A 16911-nucleotide genomic window follows, 5' to 3' on the forward strand; every position below is an offset into this window, starting at 1 on the left:
AAGTACGGAGGTTTCATGGCATCCATCCTGACCTGTGCAGTCTTATACCTAGCTAGAATCATTAATGACAGTGGAACCAGGAAGTTGCTGTAGGAAGAGGTGAACCAGTCGTTTATTCCTTCTGGTTGGTTGGATGGTGGAAGATGATTTTGTGTCTTGCTCTCTCCTGATTGCTGCTCTTGTACGAGCCAGGGTGCTCACGGTAAAAGCAGGACTGAAGGAAGCAACCTGGCCTCTGAATGTACCATGTACGTCAAACTCCTTTCCAAACCCCAATACTGGTGTGTTACTTCTAAAACTGTAGTAGGCAGAACTGTGTTAGCACTATACCCCATCACCACAGGGTACACTTCCTTCACGTTATGTCCCTCCCCTCCCCTTCCTGCCCATTTGCTTCCATTCCCTTCCCTTCTTGCAAGCCAAAAGCCCCGATATCAAATATTTGAATATTTGAATGCAAATATAGACAGAACCCGACTAGAGAGACTCTAGAACTCTAGATGGACCTGTATGGTAGTTGAGCTCTGATGCATACACTTTGTGGCATCACAGGTAATTTATTTAATTTCCCTAAACCTTAGCTTCATCAACTGTAAAATGAAATCGGGAATACCAATATTGCAGAAGTACTTTGAATTTGAAATGACCTAGCACATATGATACCTAATTTATTGCCTGGCCCTATATTAATTGCTCAGAATATTTGACTTTTATTAGTACAACTTTTTTTTTTAGGACAGAAACAGGGCAAAATACTTTTCTTAGGAGCTCCCGTGTGTCAGAGGGTCCATATACAATAATATCTTCATTTTCTGAACCAATAGTTAAGCCTGTGGTCAGGCAACTATTTCCCTTATGAATGAAATACCTACAGCTCAGGGAGGTTAAGTGACTTACCTAAAGTCACAGAGCCAGTGACATTGCTGGGATTTAAACCTGGATGTGTCTGGCTCCGAAAACATGCTGTCGTAAAGTATACCGTGCTGCCTTCATGATATGGAAAGTTGGATACAGATTCCAGCTGGTCAAATGTTTTGCCTGCAGTCACTCAGTTAATTAGCAGTAGGGTCTAAATTGGAACACCAATGATCATCAAGTAACAGTTGATGAACACTATCATCAGCCAACAGGATTATAGATTAGTCAGTTCAACAGCTAGTTGGATTGTAGTTAGCTTGTTCTTTGGCTCAGAGGATTGACAGACAAGGGGCCATCCAAATACTCATCCACAACATGAGTCTGTTGGTTGTGTTTTGGATTATTCTGTGGAATTTCATTTTGAAGGCACCAGAGTAATATTTGGCAGGGACTAGAGCTATTAAGATGAATAATTGCTTGAATGGCTCTACTTGGGTGAGAAATGTCTAACTGTCCATTATAGTAACATGTTCAGCTTGGGACGTGTTCAGCTATGGGAGAAATGAGGAGTTCTCTTTTCTAAACTTGAGGGATACTCCATGTCCCTTACTGGATGATGGTGTCTCCGCTGAGTGGCAAGATTCCCCCTTTGAGAGCTACAGTCAGCCAAGATGCTCAAGTCTAGTTCCTCTTCCTGTTCTTCCCGTCGCCTCCTGGCCACCTCCTTCCTCCTTTCTCCCTCTCGCCACCTCTGCACCCTTCTCTCTCTCCTCTTCTCTTCTATCCCCTTTCCTTATCCTCCTCCTTCCTTTTTTATTCCCTTTCTTCTTTCACCAACTCTTCTGTATGCTCTTCCTCTACTGTCTCCTCCCCTCCTTCTTCTTCCTTCTTTCCTTCTCTATTTTCCCTCCCCACTTCTTTCCTTCCCCGCTGCTTTCCCTCCTCCCTAATCCATATATTTCACTTCTCATTCATTTTTGATTGGAAGGTCTATTCAGATAATTGCAGATGTGCATGCGACCGTAAGAAATAAGGTAAGGAGACCTCAGTACACTTTGTTTAGTTTCCTCAATATTAATGTTTTGCAAAAAGATACTATTATATCACAACCAGGATACTGACATTGATACAATCCATCAGCCTTATTTAGATATCCTTGGTTTTACTTACCCATCAGTGTTTGTGTGTGAATGTATCTGCTTGTATTTAGTTCCATATAGTTTTATCCCCTATGTAGTTTTGTGTATTCACTGCAGTCAAGATACTGAGCAGATCCAACCCCATGAAGATCCTTCATGTTTTCCTTTTGTAAACAAAACCATCTTGCTGTGGCCCCAATCCCCAACTTCTGGCAACCACTAATGTGCTCTCCAATACTAAAATTGGGTCATTTCCAAAATACTATGTAACATAAATGATTCAGCTGCCATGAAATTACAAATAGTAAGGAACATGATAAGAGGGACATCAGATACTTGAGCTTCCAGACAAGATCCAGGAAATCTGGAGTAGCCAAAGGTGAGGGCAGCATGGACAGGATGAGACTTAGGAAAGCATTCAAGGCAGCGCATTTGATGGGCCAGAGAAGCTGGTGTTATGTCAGGCAGAAAATGGTTAAACAGGGTAGACTTTTCCTGGCCAGGGGACCATTGATGGTGGTCTGTAGGACCTGGCATGGAGCTGGACAATGGGAAAGTCTGTTTTTAACAGGGATGCCTATAGGAGATTGAATATACTAGTAAAAAAATGAGTTGAATTGTCCTCCATTCTCTGAGTGAAAAGAAAGCAACTCTTGAAGGCAGTTAGGTAAGAGCAGTAGCTATAGAGCCTAACAAATGCACTAAGGTCACCTTACTGGGTTCACAGTTACTCTGGCATTTTGCAGTGTGTGTTGGAAGAAAGCGAACCTTTCATAGACTTCAACTGAAAAAATTGAAGCTAAAGTGAACTCTGAGGAATGGAAGTAATAGGGGTCTAAGAAGCAGCAGCATATAATCATATATTCTCCCAAAAAAGAAATCAACCAGTCCCGGGGCAGGTGGCATGGAGGGACATGTCAGGCAAGGTCCACAGAGTCGGCTTTCAGAAGAGACTAGACCAGATCTGACCCCGTGACAGCAGAGAACATTTTCTTAGCCCAGATTCTCAGGAGAACACAGAAATCGACACCAGACACTCCCAAACATTATGTACAATTGTGCATGCTCAGGCTTCAAGCCATTTACAGATAAACAGTGTAGCTGAACATATTGAAGCCTCATTGCCAAGTGGAGGCCCATTCATTCTAAACATTTTTCCTTCCCCCACCCCTGCTCCCATGAAGAAAGGAGTTAATGAGCCACTTCAAGTATTGTTCATCGATTTAACTGCTTCCCCACGGCCAAGGACCATTTCTTATGTGTTTCCCATTTACCCTCAAGGTCCAGGATAATTTATTTATTCCACAAATATTTATTAAACACCTAACTCCATGCCAGGCAGTGAGGATACCATCAAGGCACAGAGCGAAAGAGACCTCATCCTCTCTTTTGTCAGAACTTAGAGTCTGGTGGGAATAATTGATTTAATCAACCAACAAGTATTTGGTGGCCATCTACCATGAACCAGACTCTGGTCTAGATGCTAGAGGTAGAGCCAACCATAACAAAAGGAAGGGAAAGTAACCAAGCTGATCATTAAGGATGTGGGCAGATGGGTGATACCTGGACTAGAAATGCACAGGGAGATAACTAGCAAGCATGGTGTCATAGAGCATGGCTGAATGTCCATGGAGACCGGAAGTCAAGCCTCCCAGAAGCAATGACGTGTGAGTTGACATCTGCCTGGCAGCAGTGAATCAGCCATGAAAATCCTGGGCATGGAGAATTCCAGGCTGATTAAGACTTCAACCAATAATTGGGGCACCTGGGTGGCTCAGTTGGTTAAGTGTCCAACTTCGGCCCAAGTCATGATCTCACAGTTTGTGGGTTCGAGCCCCGAGTCGGGCTCTGTGCTGACAGCTCAGAGCCTGGAGCCTGTTTCAGATTCTGCGTCTCCATCTCTCTCTGCCCCTCCCCCACTCATGCCCTCTCTCTCTCTCTCTCTCTCAAAAATAAATGAAAATTTATTTAAAAAAAAAACTTCCACAAATAATTAAATATAATTATTTAATCACTATTATTCTAAGCGCCGTAACGATTTTTATAACCTGCATTTCTCCCTCTTTGAATTCATATTACTGTCATCTTACCCCCTCTAGTTCTAAGGTTCTGAAACCGCACAAATGAAAAAACTCTACCAGATTTCCCTCTCCACAGAAACTGTTTCTTATGTGGCTGGCAACTTTTGATAGCTCTCCCTCCCAATTCAGGGTAGTTATTGACAGCATTTGGGGGCTAAGGCTTGACTTTTACCTCTGGCTTGGGGCAAGAGATACTGCTTTTTGCAAAGCTGGTTTTAAATTTCTCTAGATTCAAGATACCAAGAAGCAGTGGAATAACAAACAACAGAAAAAATATTCAGCAATTGACATTCCATCATTGTTTCAAAAAAAATTAAAAGCTATGCTAAATGGATCATAACATGCTCAAATACATGAAAAAATTGCTTCAAAACACAGCTGGGGAAAGATGTTTGTTTTTATTAAAAGTTGCTCAGAGGCATCATCATAACGACAGATTCTTTAAACATCCACAAACACAAAGGCCTGAAGAATAACTCTTCATTGATTTTTTTTAACCTGCTGTATTTCATATATTCTGAAGCTATTGGTAGTCTTTTAACAAGGCTTCCTCATATCTGTGGGATTTTATGAATGATCATTTTCTGCTGACTCAATGTGGGAAAATCCCTTTTGCTGAGACAATCCCTAATGGCCACTTTTTAAGTCTCCTTACTTGTTTTATTACTCAAGGGGACTTCCGATTTCTCCAGTCTAAGCACAGCGGATCTGAACAACAAAAATACCTATTATTGGGGCGCCTGGGTGGCTCAGTCGGTTGAGCCTCCTTCGGTTCAGGTCATGATCTCACAGTTCATGAGTTTGAACCCCGCCTCGGGCTCTGTGCTAACAGCTCGGAGCCTGGAGCCTTCTTCGGATTCTGTGTCTCGCTCTCTCTCTGCCCTCTCCTGCTGGTTCTCTCTCTCTCTCTCTCTCTGTCTCTCTCTCTCTCTCAAAAGTAAACATCAAAAACAATTTAAAAAATGCCTATTGTTGGGTTTTCCTGCTATCGTCAATATGGATTTTTAGATCTTAGAGTTCAAAGAGATTTTCTGGTTCATGTCATGAAAACCGGATCACGTAGACACAATATCATTAGATTGTTGCTTCACGAGGAACAGAACTCTACCATCTGGTCTTTTGCTTGTGTTCATCATGGGTCCATCCAAAAACCCCCACGTAGAATTCAGAGCTTCTAGTCTCTACGCTTAGGCGTGGATTGAATGGGACTTAGATCAGGGTTAGATCACAATGGGACTTAGATCAGGGTTTCTGAATATAGTATCTGAGACAGATTCTGATTCATTGAGGGGGTGCTCTCAGGAGAAAACTACAAGGATATGAAGGAAGCAGAATAGGGCAGAAGGAAAAGGAGAAATAAGATGTGGTTTTAGATGCTGTCTTTCCCCAGTCTGACCCCACAGGGAACTCTGGAAGCATACACAGTTCCACAAAGCATCCCAGCTTGAGGAAAGAGGACTGGGCTTTTATGCCACTTAACACCAGTCATTGGCAGTGGGCCGTCCCAGGGGGAAGGAGGTGACCTGTCAGGTTATTTCCAGGTGAATTGGTTCCTATCAGGCCCAGGGAAGATCTCTTGAGAAGGGTGGAGCGACAGGCTGTGAGCACTCAACCGTCCTAGTAACTAGGAGATGGGAGCACCAGTCTGGTAAAGGGGATCCAAGCAGGGAATCGGCAACGTCTTTTATACAACCGTAACACCTTGCCTTTGTTGTTCTTGTTTTGTTTTTCCTGGCATCAGCCATCCTGGGCTGTGAGGCCAGCCATGTTTCCAAAGCCGTTTTCCCTTCAGAGTGAACAGTTCCCAATCTGTAACTGATTCGTTTTAATTCGCTGCTAAACTAGCCCAGTCTGAACTTGCAACATCAAGAATCTCCCAACAAAAGGCATAATTACCGAGGTTGACAATGTCATTGATGACTTACTGCCTGTGCGGTTACCGGTCATGATTCCCTGAAGTGGCACATTGTGTTTGTCAGCTAAGAGAACATTTAAAACAGCAAGGCAGAGTTTCCCGTTAGGGAACCAAACATTGTTTTAAAGTTTCATGCTTCAATTGAGTTCCTCCCTGCCAGCCCTTGGGGGAAATGCACGTGCTCCGAAAAGTACTTAGAAAGCAAACCAATGGCAAGAACTCTGAATGGTGTACAATTAGGTGTAATGCTTAGACCCAAACTTTCAATTCAACTGTGAAAGGCCAATTTAAGGATGCCTCACTTGGCATCGAAATTAGAAAGTCACTCAATCTTCCAATCTTCTTGAGATAAGTAGGGCAGCCACTGTTGATAAACTGTGGAACTCAAAGAATACGGATTCTAAAACAACAGACTCAACTGTTGCCATGGCTACCATTTAATGCCTGTTTCTGTACGATTTAGACACTGTCCTGAGAAGATGATATATCTCACTTAATAAGAAAGAACCCCTGTGAAGCGTATATTATTATTCTTGTTTTATAGATGAGTTGGCTGAGCGCAAAGCATTCCTATTACGTGCACGTTGCTGTATGTATAGTGGACAGTTCTGCTCCCCTGCAGCTAACTCTGAAATGAAGGTAAGATCCCAGCTGTGAAAAATGAGGCAATGAAGACTTAACAGCATTTTAAACCAACAAGGAATAAAAAGAATTTTGATCTAATAAAACCACGGACAAAAATTTATTTTTAAAAAAATTATGAGCTCCCGCAATACAGGTAGGTGATTAAGTCGTGTAGATTTAAGAAGACTTCCCTGAGATAAAGAGCAAGAGAAAATAGTCTAGGCAGGGGGAGCAGGTGCAAATACTCTGTGGCCAAAGAGAGCATGCTCCACATGGCTGGCTGGAGTAAGTGAGGGCTGACCTGGAGGGAGTCACAGCAGAAAGGTAGGCAGGCTCCAGACCAGGCAGGACGTGTTGCCATATTAAGGGGATTTTCCTTATCATTATGAGCCACTGAAGCGGTGGGAGAAGCATGAATTTCCTGTAACGTGAAACTAAGGGCAGGGGTGCATACTTGCCTGACATTCGTTTGGTTTTTAAAAGAGCCTTCTGGTTGTAGAATGAATAGTGCATTCGAAGGAGGAAAACGTGAAAATACCAATCAACATTTATTGCAGGCTTAGTCAGCTGAGCGTCTGACTTTAGCTTAGGTCATGATTTCATTGCTTGTGAGTTGGAGCCCTGCACCAGGCTCTCTGCTTTCAGCACAGAGCCCACTTCAATTCCTGTTTTCCTCTCTCTCTGCCTCTCCCCAGCTTGTGCTTTCTCTCTGTCTCAAAAATAAATAAAAACATCAAACAAATTTCTTAAAAAAAATTCCAGAAATATTTTGCCAACAAACTGACAGGAATTGCTATGGATTGAATGGGGGGAGGTACCACAAAGGAGATGCTAAAATGTATTCCTGGCTGCTGACATACAGCTATGAGAAGAGTTGTGTCATTCGCTGAGGATAGAAACATTGCATGCTTCTCAAACCCCAGTCAAGTTTGTTGAGAAGACCATGGGTTTAGCCCTGGATGTGTTGAATTTGAGGTGCTTTTGGGAAAAACAAACAAACAAACAAACAAACAGGAGAGGACAAGCAGATAAATAACAAATCCAGAGTAGAACTGTAGGGGTGCCTGGGTGGCTCAGCGAGTTAAGCGTCCGACTCTCGATTTCGGCTCAGGTCATGATCTCACGGTTCATGAGATTGAGCCCCAGTGGGGTCCATGATGATGGTGTGGAGCCTGCTTGGAATTCTCTCTCTCTTCCTCTCCCTCTGCCTCTCCCTTGCTAATGTCCTCTCTCAGTGTCTGTCTCTTTCTCTCTCTTTCAGAATAAATAAATAAAGTGAAAAAAATAGAACTCTAGACTAGAGATGGTTATTTTATCATGAGTATGGATGACATTTCCCTGCAAGTATTGTAAAGTGAAAGAAAAAGACACAGAAACTGGCCTTACTGCTCCGATATGTAATGAGTGGGTAGATAAGCCTTAGCAGATCATAAAATTTGTGGAATGGAAAATTCATTAATGATTGGAATACATGATAAACTGAGTTTGTAGTTGGGGCAGGATCAGCATCTGGCAAAATTATCACACACAGGCTGTTTCTCTTTAACTTCTCTCCTGGAAAAGATCACCAAAGTGAGAGAGCACAAGAATTTGTTTTATTCCCAAAGCAAAGGAATTATGTTGAAGAGCAAACAAAATTGTTTGCCTTCTTTTTGTTCTCTTTTAAAACTTCTTTTTTCCCCGTGCTCGTGCTGAAACACAAATTCTCATCAAGCCTCAGTACCAGCCCGTCAACCTCACATCGGAGGACACTCTGTGTCTTATGATGACCAACCTCTGACCAATCGCTGCCCAAGAAGCCCAGGACACAGCTGAAGAGCGTAATCGAAAACTCTAACTACAGGATGGCTCCAGGGTTAACTATTAACATGGAAGAACTAAGGAGTGAGCTTACTAAATTCTCTTTGACTGAGAGCAGGCAAGCAAGCATCTGGACAAACATGTCACCTGAAATACACAGCAGCCCGAGGCTGCCTGAAAAAGAGAAGAAATCCAAGAACAAAACTACCAAGAGCATCTCTGGCTTAACTTAGTGATTGTGATTAATCCATCACCAGAAACCTTTTCCAGGTATGAGCTGTCTTTCTGCGACTGTCCTTGAGTAACCTTGCCTCTGTCTCACCCTATCAGCTGAGACACATCAGCTTCTGGAGATTCCTCTCCTGCTCGTTTACTTTTTTCATTGCAAATAAATAAAGTGGCAAAGTTGCAATTCACTGAAAATAATACTTGGCAGATTAAATCTATTGCACATTTGCTTTCTTCCAGATAAGCTTGAGAATATGGTGCTTTTTTATGATTTTATTTTTTTGAATAAACATGACTAAAAGCTGGAATTTTCTCAGCAGAGGCTAAAGTGTATGGATGGAAATCCTAGGTCAGGGGAGGAAAACCAGTGTTGTCTGGTTGGCCAGCCAGTTCAGCCATATTCCACCTTATGGGATGGCTTCCACGATGTGTACTCATGTCCATTTGTCCCCCTGGATGACTCTTTAGCCTTTATTATTAACCCTGCTGTGTCCCTCAGGAGGCTAATTGGTATGGAAATTATCACCAAGCTCCCTTGCCTCCTGACTTGGGAGTTGAGTCCACTAACGGAAAGTGTCTAGCAGATCAGAAAGAGAGAAGGGAGTAAGTTTGAATTATTTATTCCATTTCTCTGGTCATCGGGTTCCTGTGGGCTGATGTATTGTTCTGTCACAGGTAAGCATCCCTTCCCCCATGGCCATCTTTGTCTCCAGGGATGGGAATTGGCTTCCTCCTATCACCCCTTCAAGCCTCTATAATGATAATGGAGCCCTGTTACCAATCCCATAGTGCTCCACAGTCCCTTGTGGTTTCCCTACACTCAGCCTACATCTTTGTATGAAGTCCCTTTATAAAATTGCATTCTCTGCGAGTCCCTATCCCACATGGGGTAACATATACTGCAGACGCATCACTCTGTACCCCAAACCAGGGACTGAAAATAAGAAGCTATAGAGACAAAGAAAAATGCATTGGAAGGATGATTATGGACAACAGCTGACTGAAGTTATAGTCACTGGTAAAGGTATCTTCCCAATTCACAATGTTCTTCCTTCCAGAGCACTGGCCCCCCGTTGACTGGGATGTATTTTAGGCAGATATGTCTATTTTTTTCTCTCTTTAAAAATATGTTTATTTACTTATTTGAGAGAGAGAGACAGAGACAGTGCAAGCAGGGAAGGGGCAGAGAGAGAGGAGGATAAAGAATCCATGGAGCTTGATGTGGGACTTGATCCCATGATCCTGGCATCATGACCTGAGCCAAAATCAAGAGCCAGACACTTAACCAAGTGAGCCACCAAGGTGCCTGCAGCAGGTATACCTATAGAGTACCCCCCCACATGTAGACTACCTCCCCAGTCTACCTCTCGAATCTGAACTTATAAGAGGACCAAGGGCAGTCAAATGACCCAGTAAGGGTGAGTTGCATCCTTTTCATGAAAACTTGGAATGTGGCCAGCCAATGAACTATGAGATTAATCACAAGAACAATGGGAGAATGAAGTAAAGGAACAGAAGGCAGAGATCTGGATCCCTGGAGAGTGGTTCCAGATTGCAATACCTTCCCAAAACTTAGCCCCATCTGTCCCTTGAACAGTTATCACTGTATCTTTAAAATAAAACCCTCCATTTTTATTTGTGAGCTAGAGTGATTTCTGTTATCTGCAACTAAAAGAGTCCTAAATGATCCATTAAACAACAAATGGTGCTTTTTATCCAGCAATAATGTGGCGGGTACCTATGGCTCTATTCCAGCACAGTCTAGTAGAACTTTCTGTAATGGTAGGATGTTCTATAAAGTCTGCACTGTTCAATGCACTAGCCACTGACCACATGTGGATATTGAGCATTTGAAGTGTAGGCAGTGTGATTAAGGAAATGATTTCTTAATTTTAATTTTAATTGAATTGAATTGAAATAGCCATATGTGGCTAAAAGTCATCATAGTAGATAGCCCAGCTCTAGACTTCTGGCTTTTTCCTGTTTGATGCTTTTGTTTCTTCTCTATTAGTTGGTTTGGGGCCTTCTGGGTATCTGCTAAAGGTACTCAGTTAAGCTGGCACATCATTGTAAATAATCATCTATAATTAGATGGTTACTCCTATTCTTTCAGTTTTTAGCATTTTCTCCAGATATCTATACGTGAGAAACTAAGAAACTTGACACTGGGTCCTTTATGATCAGATTACTGCTTAATTGTCCAGCCCAACTCTTGTCATTCTTCAATCCTAACCACTGAGTCCTGTCATACTAAACTTAGCGCGAAGTTTCCATAGTTTTTGTGCTCTGTCACACTTTCATGTGTTTGTGTAAGTGGCACCCTCACTGTATGTGTTTTATTTATTTATTCTTTCTTTTATTCACCCACCCATTTATCCATTCATCCATTCACCCGACCATCCAAAAAATATTTGTTAAACAAGACAGATTCAGTATCAGAAAGACATCTACAAATGGCATATTTGTATGTGGAATGGATTTTTTTTTTTAATCGGTGTTGTGAACTTGTGTAACCAGATGACCCACAAAAAGAGGAGATTTTAGCAAAAGACGGTTTGTGTGCAACACACATTAAATTGCCCGGGATGCATTACAGCAGAGTGGTTGGGAGTATAAATAATACTTTGCTTCATTCAATGTTTTTTAATTAACTCTGTAAAATACTAGAAAGAGTGTCTGTTGAGTAAGTGTGCAGTAAATTTTAGACAGCGATAGCGTTTGCTCTAAGTTTTCCCACTATTGCACTCCGATTCTGGATTCTGTCACCAAAACTTGCTCTTCCTGTACTGCCTTCCCCTTTCGGTAAATGGTGGCTCTGTCTTTTGCAGACTGAGTATTTTCTGGGGAGCAAACCCTGAGATGGAAATTACTGTGTGGGAAGTTGAATCAGAGAGTGCTCTCAAAGTCAGTGAGTGTGGGGAAAGGGAAGGAAGTGAGATGGGCAAAGGGAGAAGCTGGGGTAAGACACAGCCTCAGCTGAGCTCTCCAGAATGCTGAAGTTGGAATAGATTTCCTGAGTCATCCTTAGAAGGATCCGGTGAGTCAGGCTCTTATCTCCCAACCCCCATATCAGCCAGCTGATGGATGCACACTGCCGGCAATGGGGAGTGACCTTCAGCAAGGGAATTCTGGTCAGCTGAAAGCGATTTCCAGCGACCACTGGGAGTTGAGGGCTCCCTGCTTGGTGGCATGTCCTGCAACTGGGGAGATCAGTCAGTCAACCCAACGGAGGGATCTCTGTGGTCTATCAGAGCATCTAAGATGACACCTTTTCAGTTCAGACTAAAAAAAGTTATCTTTCATTTCTCTCTTTACGTCTTATCCCAGTTCTACCTCAAAATACGACCTCCACTGCTGCGATGATTCACACCACCGTCGCCTCTAATTTGCATTATTTAAGTAACATTCTTGCTGGTCATCCTGTTTTTGCCTTTACTCTACTGCTAGCGTATACGCAATACAAGAGACAGTGTGATCATTTTCAAACACGTGTCGGGGGCGCCTGGCTGGCTCAGTCAGTTAAGCGTCAGATTCTTGATTTCAGCTCAGGGCATGACCTCACAGTTTGCAAGTTCGAGTCCTGCATCTGGCTCCACTCTGACGGTGCAGAGCTTGCTTGGGATTCTCTCTCTCTTCCTCTCTCCCTGTCCCTCCCTTGCTCATGCTCTCTTTCTCTCTCAAAAATAAATACGCTTAAAAAAAAACCCCATAAAACGTATGTCAAGTCACTGCTCCAAACTCCAAGGGTTCCCCATCTCAGAGTTTTCTATAGGGTCATCTGTCTGTCCACTGCATTTCTAACATGATTTCTTTTTTTTTTTATTTTTTAATGATTTATTTATTTTTGAGAGAGAGAGTGGGAGTGGGGGGAGGGGCAGAGAGAGAGGGAGACACAGAATCGCAAGCAGGCTCCAGGCTCTGAGCTGTCAGCCCAGAGCCTGATATGGGGCACGAATTTATGCACCAAGAAATCATGACCTGAGCCGAAGTTGGATGCTTTACCAACTGGGCCACCCAGGCGCGCCCTGACATGATTTCTTACCACTTACTCCTATGACCACTCAGCTTCAGCTTTGCTCTACGTCAAACACTCCAGGCATCCTCCTGAGATTTTGAATGTTACTCTTTGCTCAGCCTAGAAAACACAGCCCCCATTTCCCCTTGTGGCCTCCTCCCATTCTTCCCGGTCTCTACCCTTACGTCACCTTATCCGCAAGGCCTTCTCAAACTACCTCCGATAAAACGGGTCCCCAATCCCTTGACATTTCTTATCATTTCACCTATTTTATTTTGCTCCAAGTCCTTTTCATCCTCTCACATATTATCTATTTGTTTTCTTGCCTGTCTCACTGTCAAAATGGAAGCTCCACTAAGCAGGGCCCTTCTTTCATTGTTCTATGTCAGCCTGGTGTCGGAACAGTGTGGCAGGCAGCAGGTGCCTGGCTACTTGTCGACTAAAGCTTTCACATTTTGGCCAAATTTAGTCAGATAAAAAGACGTCTTCTGTACCTTGCAACACTGAGGAATCAAAAAAGACAAGTTTGGAATGGGACGTACTTATTGGTTACAGTACAGGCAGAGTTCTAGAGCCTGCTTCCATCATCAAGATTACCATCCCCCGTTGGTCAATCAAAACTAACCTAGTTACTGCGGTGAAGGGGCTTGGCAGATGGAATTAATGGTCCGGACCTTCATGGGAATGTCCTGGGTCCTCCAGGTGGGCCCTGTATAATCACTTGAGTCTTTAAAGGCAGAGAATGTTCTCTGGCTGGAATCAGACCCGGTGAGTGAGAGGACTACAAGAGGTTCAAAGTGTAAAAAGGGTTCAACCCGTCGCTGCTCGGTCTGAAGTTGCAGGAAGGAATTCACAAGCCAACAAGTGCAGGCAGTCTCTAGAAGCTGAGAATAACCCAACAGGGACTCGAGGACCTCAGTCCTACAATGGCATGCAACTGAATTCTGCCAACAGCCTCAAAGCAGAGTACCCAGTCGGCTTTGCTGGTGGACTCGGGAACGGTGAGCGAATGAGTATTGTTTTAAACTACAAACTTTATGGTAATTTGTTACAGCAGCATAGAAAATGAATACTTAAAAAAAAATACATGCTTTGTTCTCAGATAAACACTATCTTAGTAAGCAATGTGCATATAAAGAAAAGGAATAACAAACTAAGCTTCCGGCTTCTAGTTATTCTACTTTTTACTCAATAACTAAAGACCAGTAATGGGAATCATTGAAGTGAACTGTGGTTTTACTAATAGAATCATGATTCTGTACTGCTAATCCAATTGGTATGTATTTTGCTTGTCAGAGCCTAAGAGGGGGGCTATCGTTGTATCCAACAACGATCCTGGGAAGGTTCCTTGTGTGTGTTAGTGAGCTTCTCTGCGTTAGTTTGTGCCCCAGGCAGTTAATTCAAGAGAATAATCCCAGAAGGCAAACAGTACCCACAGTTTCAATTACAAATACCAGCACTTTTGATTTGGAAACAATAAAGACTCTCACCAGCTAGTCTGTTGAATCATGATTATTCTGGCAGTTAAGAGCCTTTACGGTTATTTACATGGATTTTAGCGAATCCATTAACTAGTTCTCCTTTCTCATTCTCCTGCAACCTCCAGGAACCGCGCTAAAGATGTGACTGTAGGCGCAAAAGGCTTTTTACAAAAGTTACAGGGTTTAAACTAGTGTTAAGTAACGAATATTATTGATGACCTTGTTCAGTTGAGTTTCTGCTCCTTGTGGTTGAGTTATTTCTGCAGTTTAATGATCTCCAGAGCAATTCCTTCTCTAGTCTTAAGGTCTCCTTTGGGATGCCTGCATGGCTCAGTTGGCAAAGTGTTTGACTCTTGATTACCTCTGGGGTCATGATCTCACGGTTCATGAGTTAGAGCCCCACATCCGGCTCTGCACTGGCAGTGCAAAGCCTGCTTGGGATTCTCTCTTCCTCTGTCTCTGCCCCTCCAACTCTCTCTCTCTCTCTCTCTCTCTCTCTCTCTCTCTCTCTCTCACTCTCTCAATAAATAAATAAATATTTAAAAATTTTCCTTTGGCAAATTTTGTGACCTTCCTTGAACTTTCTAGTTTTCAGTGGTACAAAGTGGTTAGCATTAGGCTATTCACTGTAGCATAAGTTCTAATAACATGAGTGGAAATAGTCCAAATGCCCATTAATAGGGACTTGTTCAGTAACTTAAGGTATATCTACAAAATTGAGTACTACATAGCTGTGAAAAAACAAAAGATATCCTGCTATTTCTAGGTACCCAAATGATTGAGAGAAGATTCTCTTAATAGTGCTTTGACTAATGAATGAATACAGAATTATGCAACTAGAATATCACTTTATAACACCTAATGAATTAAAGGATCTAGACAAGAATTATCAAGCAGTAACCAGGTATTTTGTGCTCCCAACTGTGAATTAATTTTGCATTCACCACTCTCCAATTGCATTTGAATCTAATAAATCTTTCAGATCTAAATACCAAATTTCCAGGAAATGCTGGGGATATGTGGACTTTAGAAACACCATCAGTGACATAATCATTTTTTTTTTCAACGTTTATTTATTTTTGGGACAGAGAGAGACAGAGCATGAACGGGGGAGGGGCAGAGAGAGAGAGGGAGACACAGAATCGGAAACAGGCTCCAGGCTCTGAGCCGTCAGCCCAGAGCCCGACGCGGGGCTCGAACTCACGGACGCGGGGCTCGAACTCACGGACCGCGAGATCGTGACCTGGCTGAAGTCGGACGCTTAACCGACTGCGCCACCCAGGCGCCCCATGTGACATAATCATTTAAATTCAGACTCTGAGGAGCTCTACAAAAAAATCATTATATTAAATATTTTAAGTGGAAAGAGGGGAGAGAGTGAGAATATATGGAGCCAACCGACCTCTGGTTCTGCCAGGAGCGAATAGCCCTATTTCCTCCCAAGATCCCCTCCTTACAAATAATAAGGCACGGTTCGAACCTAACGAGCATCAGAGAGGTGAAAGCAAGAAGATGGATGGCCTAGAGGTGACTTCTCACGATTTTCTTCTCTCATTTGTACAGACAGGATGCTGCAGAAATCTCCAACCTGGAACTTCCAACAGGAATAGACAAGGGGGTGGGGGAAGCGTTCAAGGAAAGCCTATCTCCACCTAGCCAAAAGTCTGAGGGGAAAAATTGGCCTAATGAAAGAAAAATGTTCTGGCAATAACAGCCCTACTCAAGCTGAACACCAGTGATAAAACTTTTCTCCCCTACCCCACCTCCTCAGTTTTAGCCTGGTCTTCTGGTTTATTGGCTGCCCCACAGAAACAGGGTTTAAGACCTAATCCCACCTCGCATAGTGTTGACTGGTCAAGAGAGAAGTCTAACTTCCATCTTTGTCCTAAGGGAAAAATACAGGCTCCAATTTTACAGGTGGTATCGGAAGGCTGAACTGAGGTGGTCTTCCATTTTCCATGTTGAGGAAGCAGGCAACTGTGATCAGATCAGATTCTCCTCCTGGGGTAGAGTCCGTGAGATCCACTTGAACTTCCGTCCCCTTCCTTGGGTGATGCCTCAATAACCGTGACAGGGCAATATTGTTTGGGCCGAGTGGTGAGGTGATCTTCCTGGAGGAACAAATTGCCTCTACCCTCACCTGTAGCAACTAAACTTAAAGAAGCAGTGTGAGGTCAGGCTAGGGACCATTCGGCTTCACCCCTCCCTCGGGTCAGCTGGACACCAGTAGGGAGCTGAGTCTGCACCCTGACCTGGCATCAGTGAAGCAGAATTAGGTGGTACGAGATGGGACGGGGTAGTGGGTAACCTGCTTTCTCTTTCTCCATGTCAGCTGGTCCCAGGGGAAGCTAAGCCTCTACCTGGCTCTGCATCAGTGAGGCAGAATGAGGTGGAGGGAGGCTGGGTTGCCTGGCTTTGACTTCTCTCCCTCACCTACACTGGTATCAGCAGGATCTAATGGGAAGCTCCTCATACAGTCCCACATGAAGACAATTAAACACGTGGGAGGTATCCACTAAGCTGAAGGGCTGGGGGTGCTAAACTTTTGCCTCACCATCTTCAGTGGGTCTGGGATCCAGTGTTCCACTTCTGTTAGAGTGTTACTGGCAAGGTCCAGCGGGAAGCTGAACACACACATTAGTGTATCCCTTGTGCCATACCTCAGTGGAAGAACTGTCTGCTGACAGTAGAATAGCAAATAGGATTCAGAATCTCCTCAAAAAATTTGTGGATACAATTAAAAATCACTCATACCAAGAAAATAGTATAA

The 16911-nt window shown here is 43.3% G+C and overlaps 1 long non-coding RNA gene across 1 annotated transcript; it reads left to right on the forward strand.

The window, feature by feature from the left end:
• Positions 1-6457: 6457 nt before the first annotated feature.
• Positions 6458-8845, forward strand: LOC121020108 (uncharacterized). The gene is made up of 2 exons (XR_005785945.1): positions 6458-6632; positions 8332-8845. It is a non-coding gene; the product is annotated as an uncharacterized LOC121020108 (long non-coding RNA).
• Positions 8846-16911: the final 8066 nt, after the last annotated feature.

Source organism: Herpailurus yagouaroundi, unplaced genomic scaffold (assembly GCF_014898765.1).
Source record: "Herpailurus yagouaroundi ecotype Mexico unplaced genomic scaffold, PumYag 246, whole genome shotgun sequence".
Classification (NCBI taxonomy): Eukaryota; Metazoa; Chordata; class Mammalia; order Carnivora; family Felidae; genus Herpailurus; species Herpailurus yagouaroundi.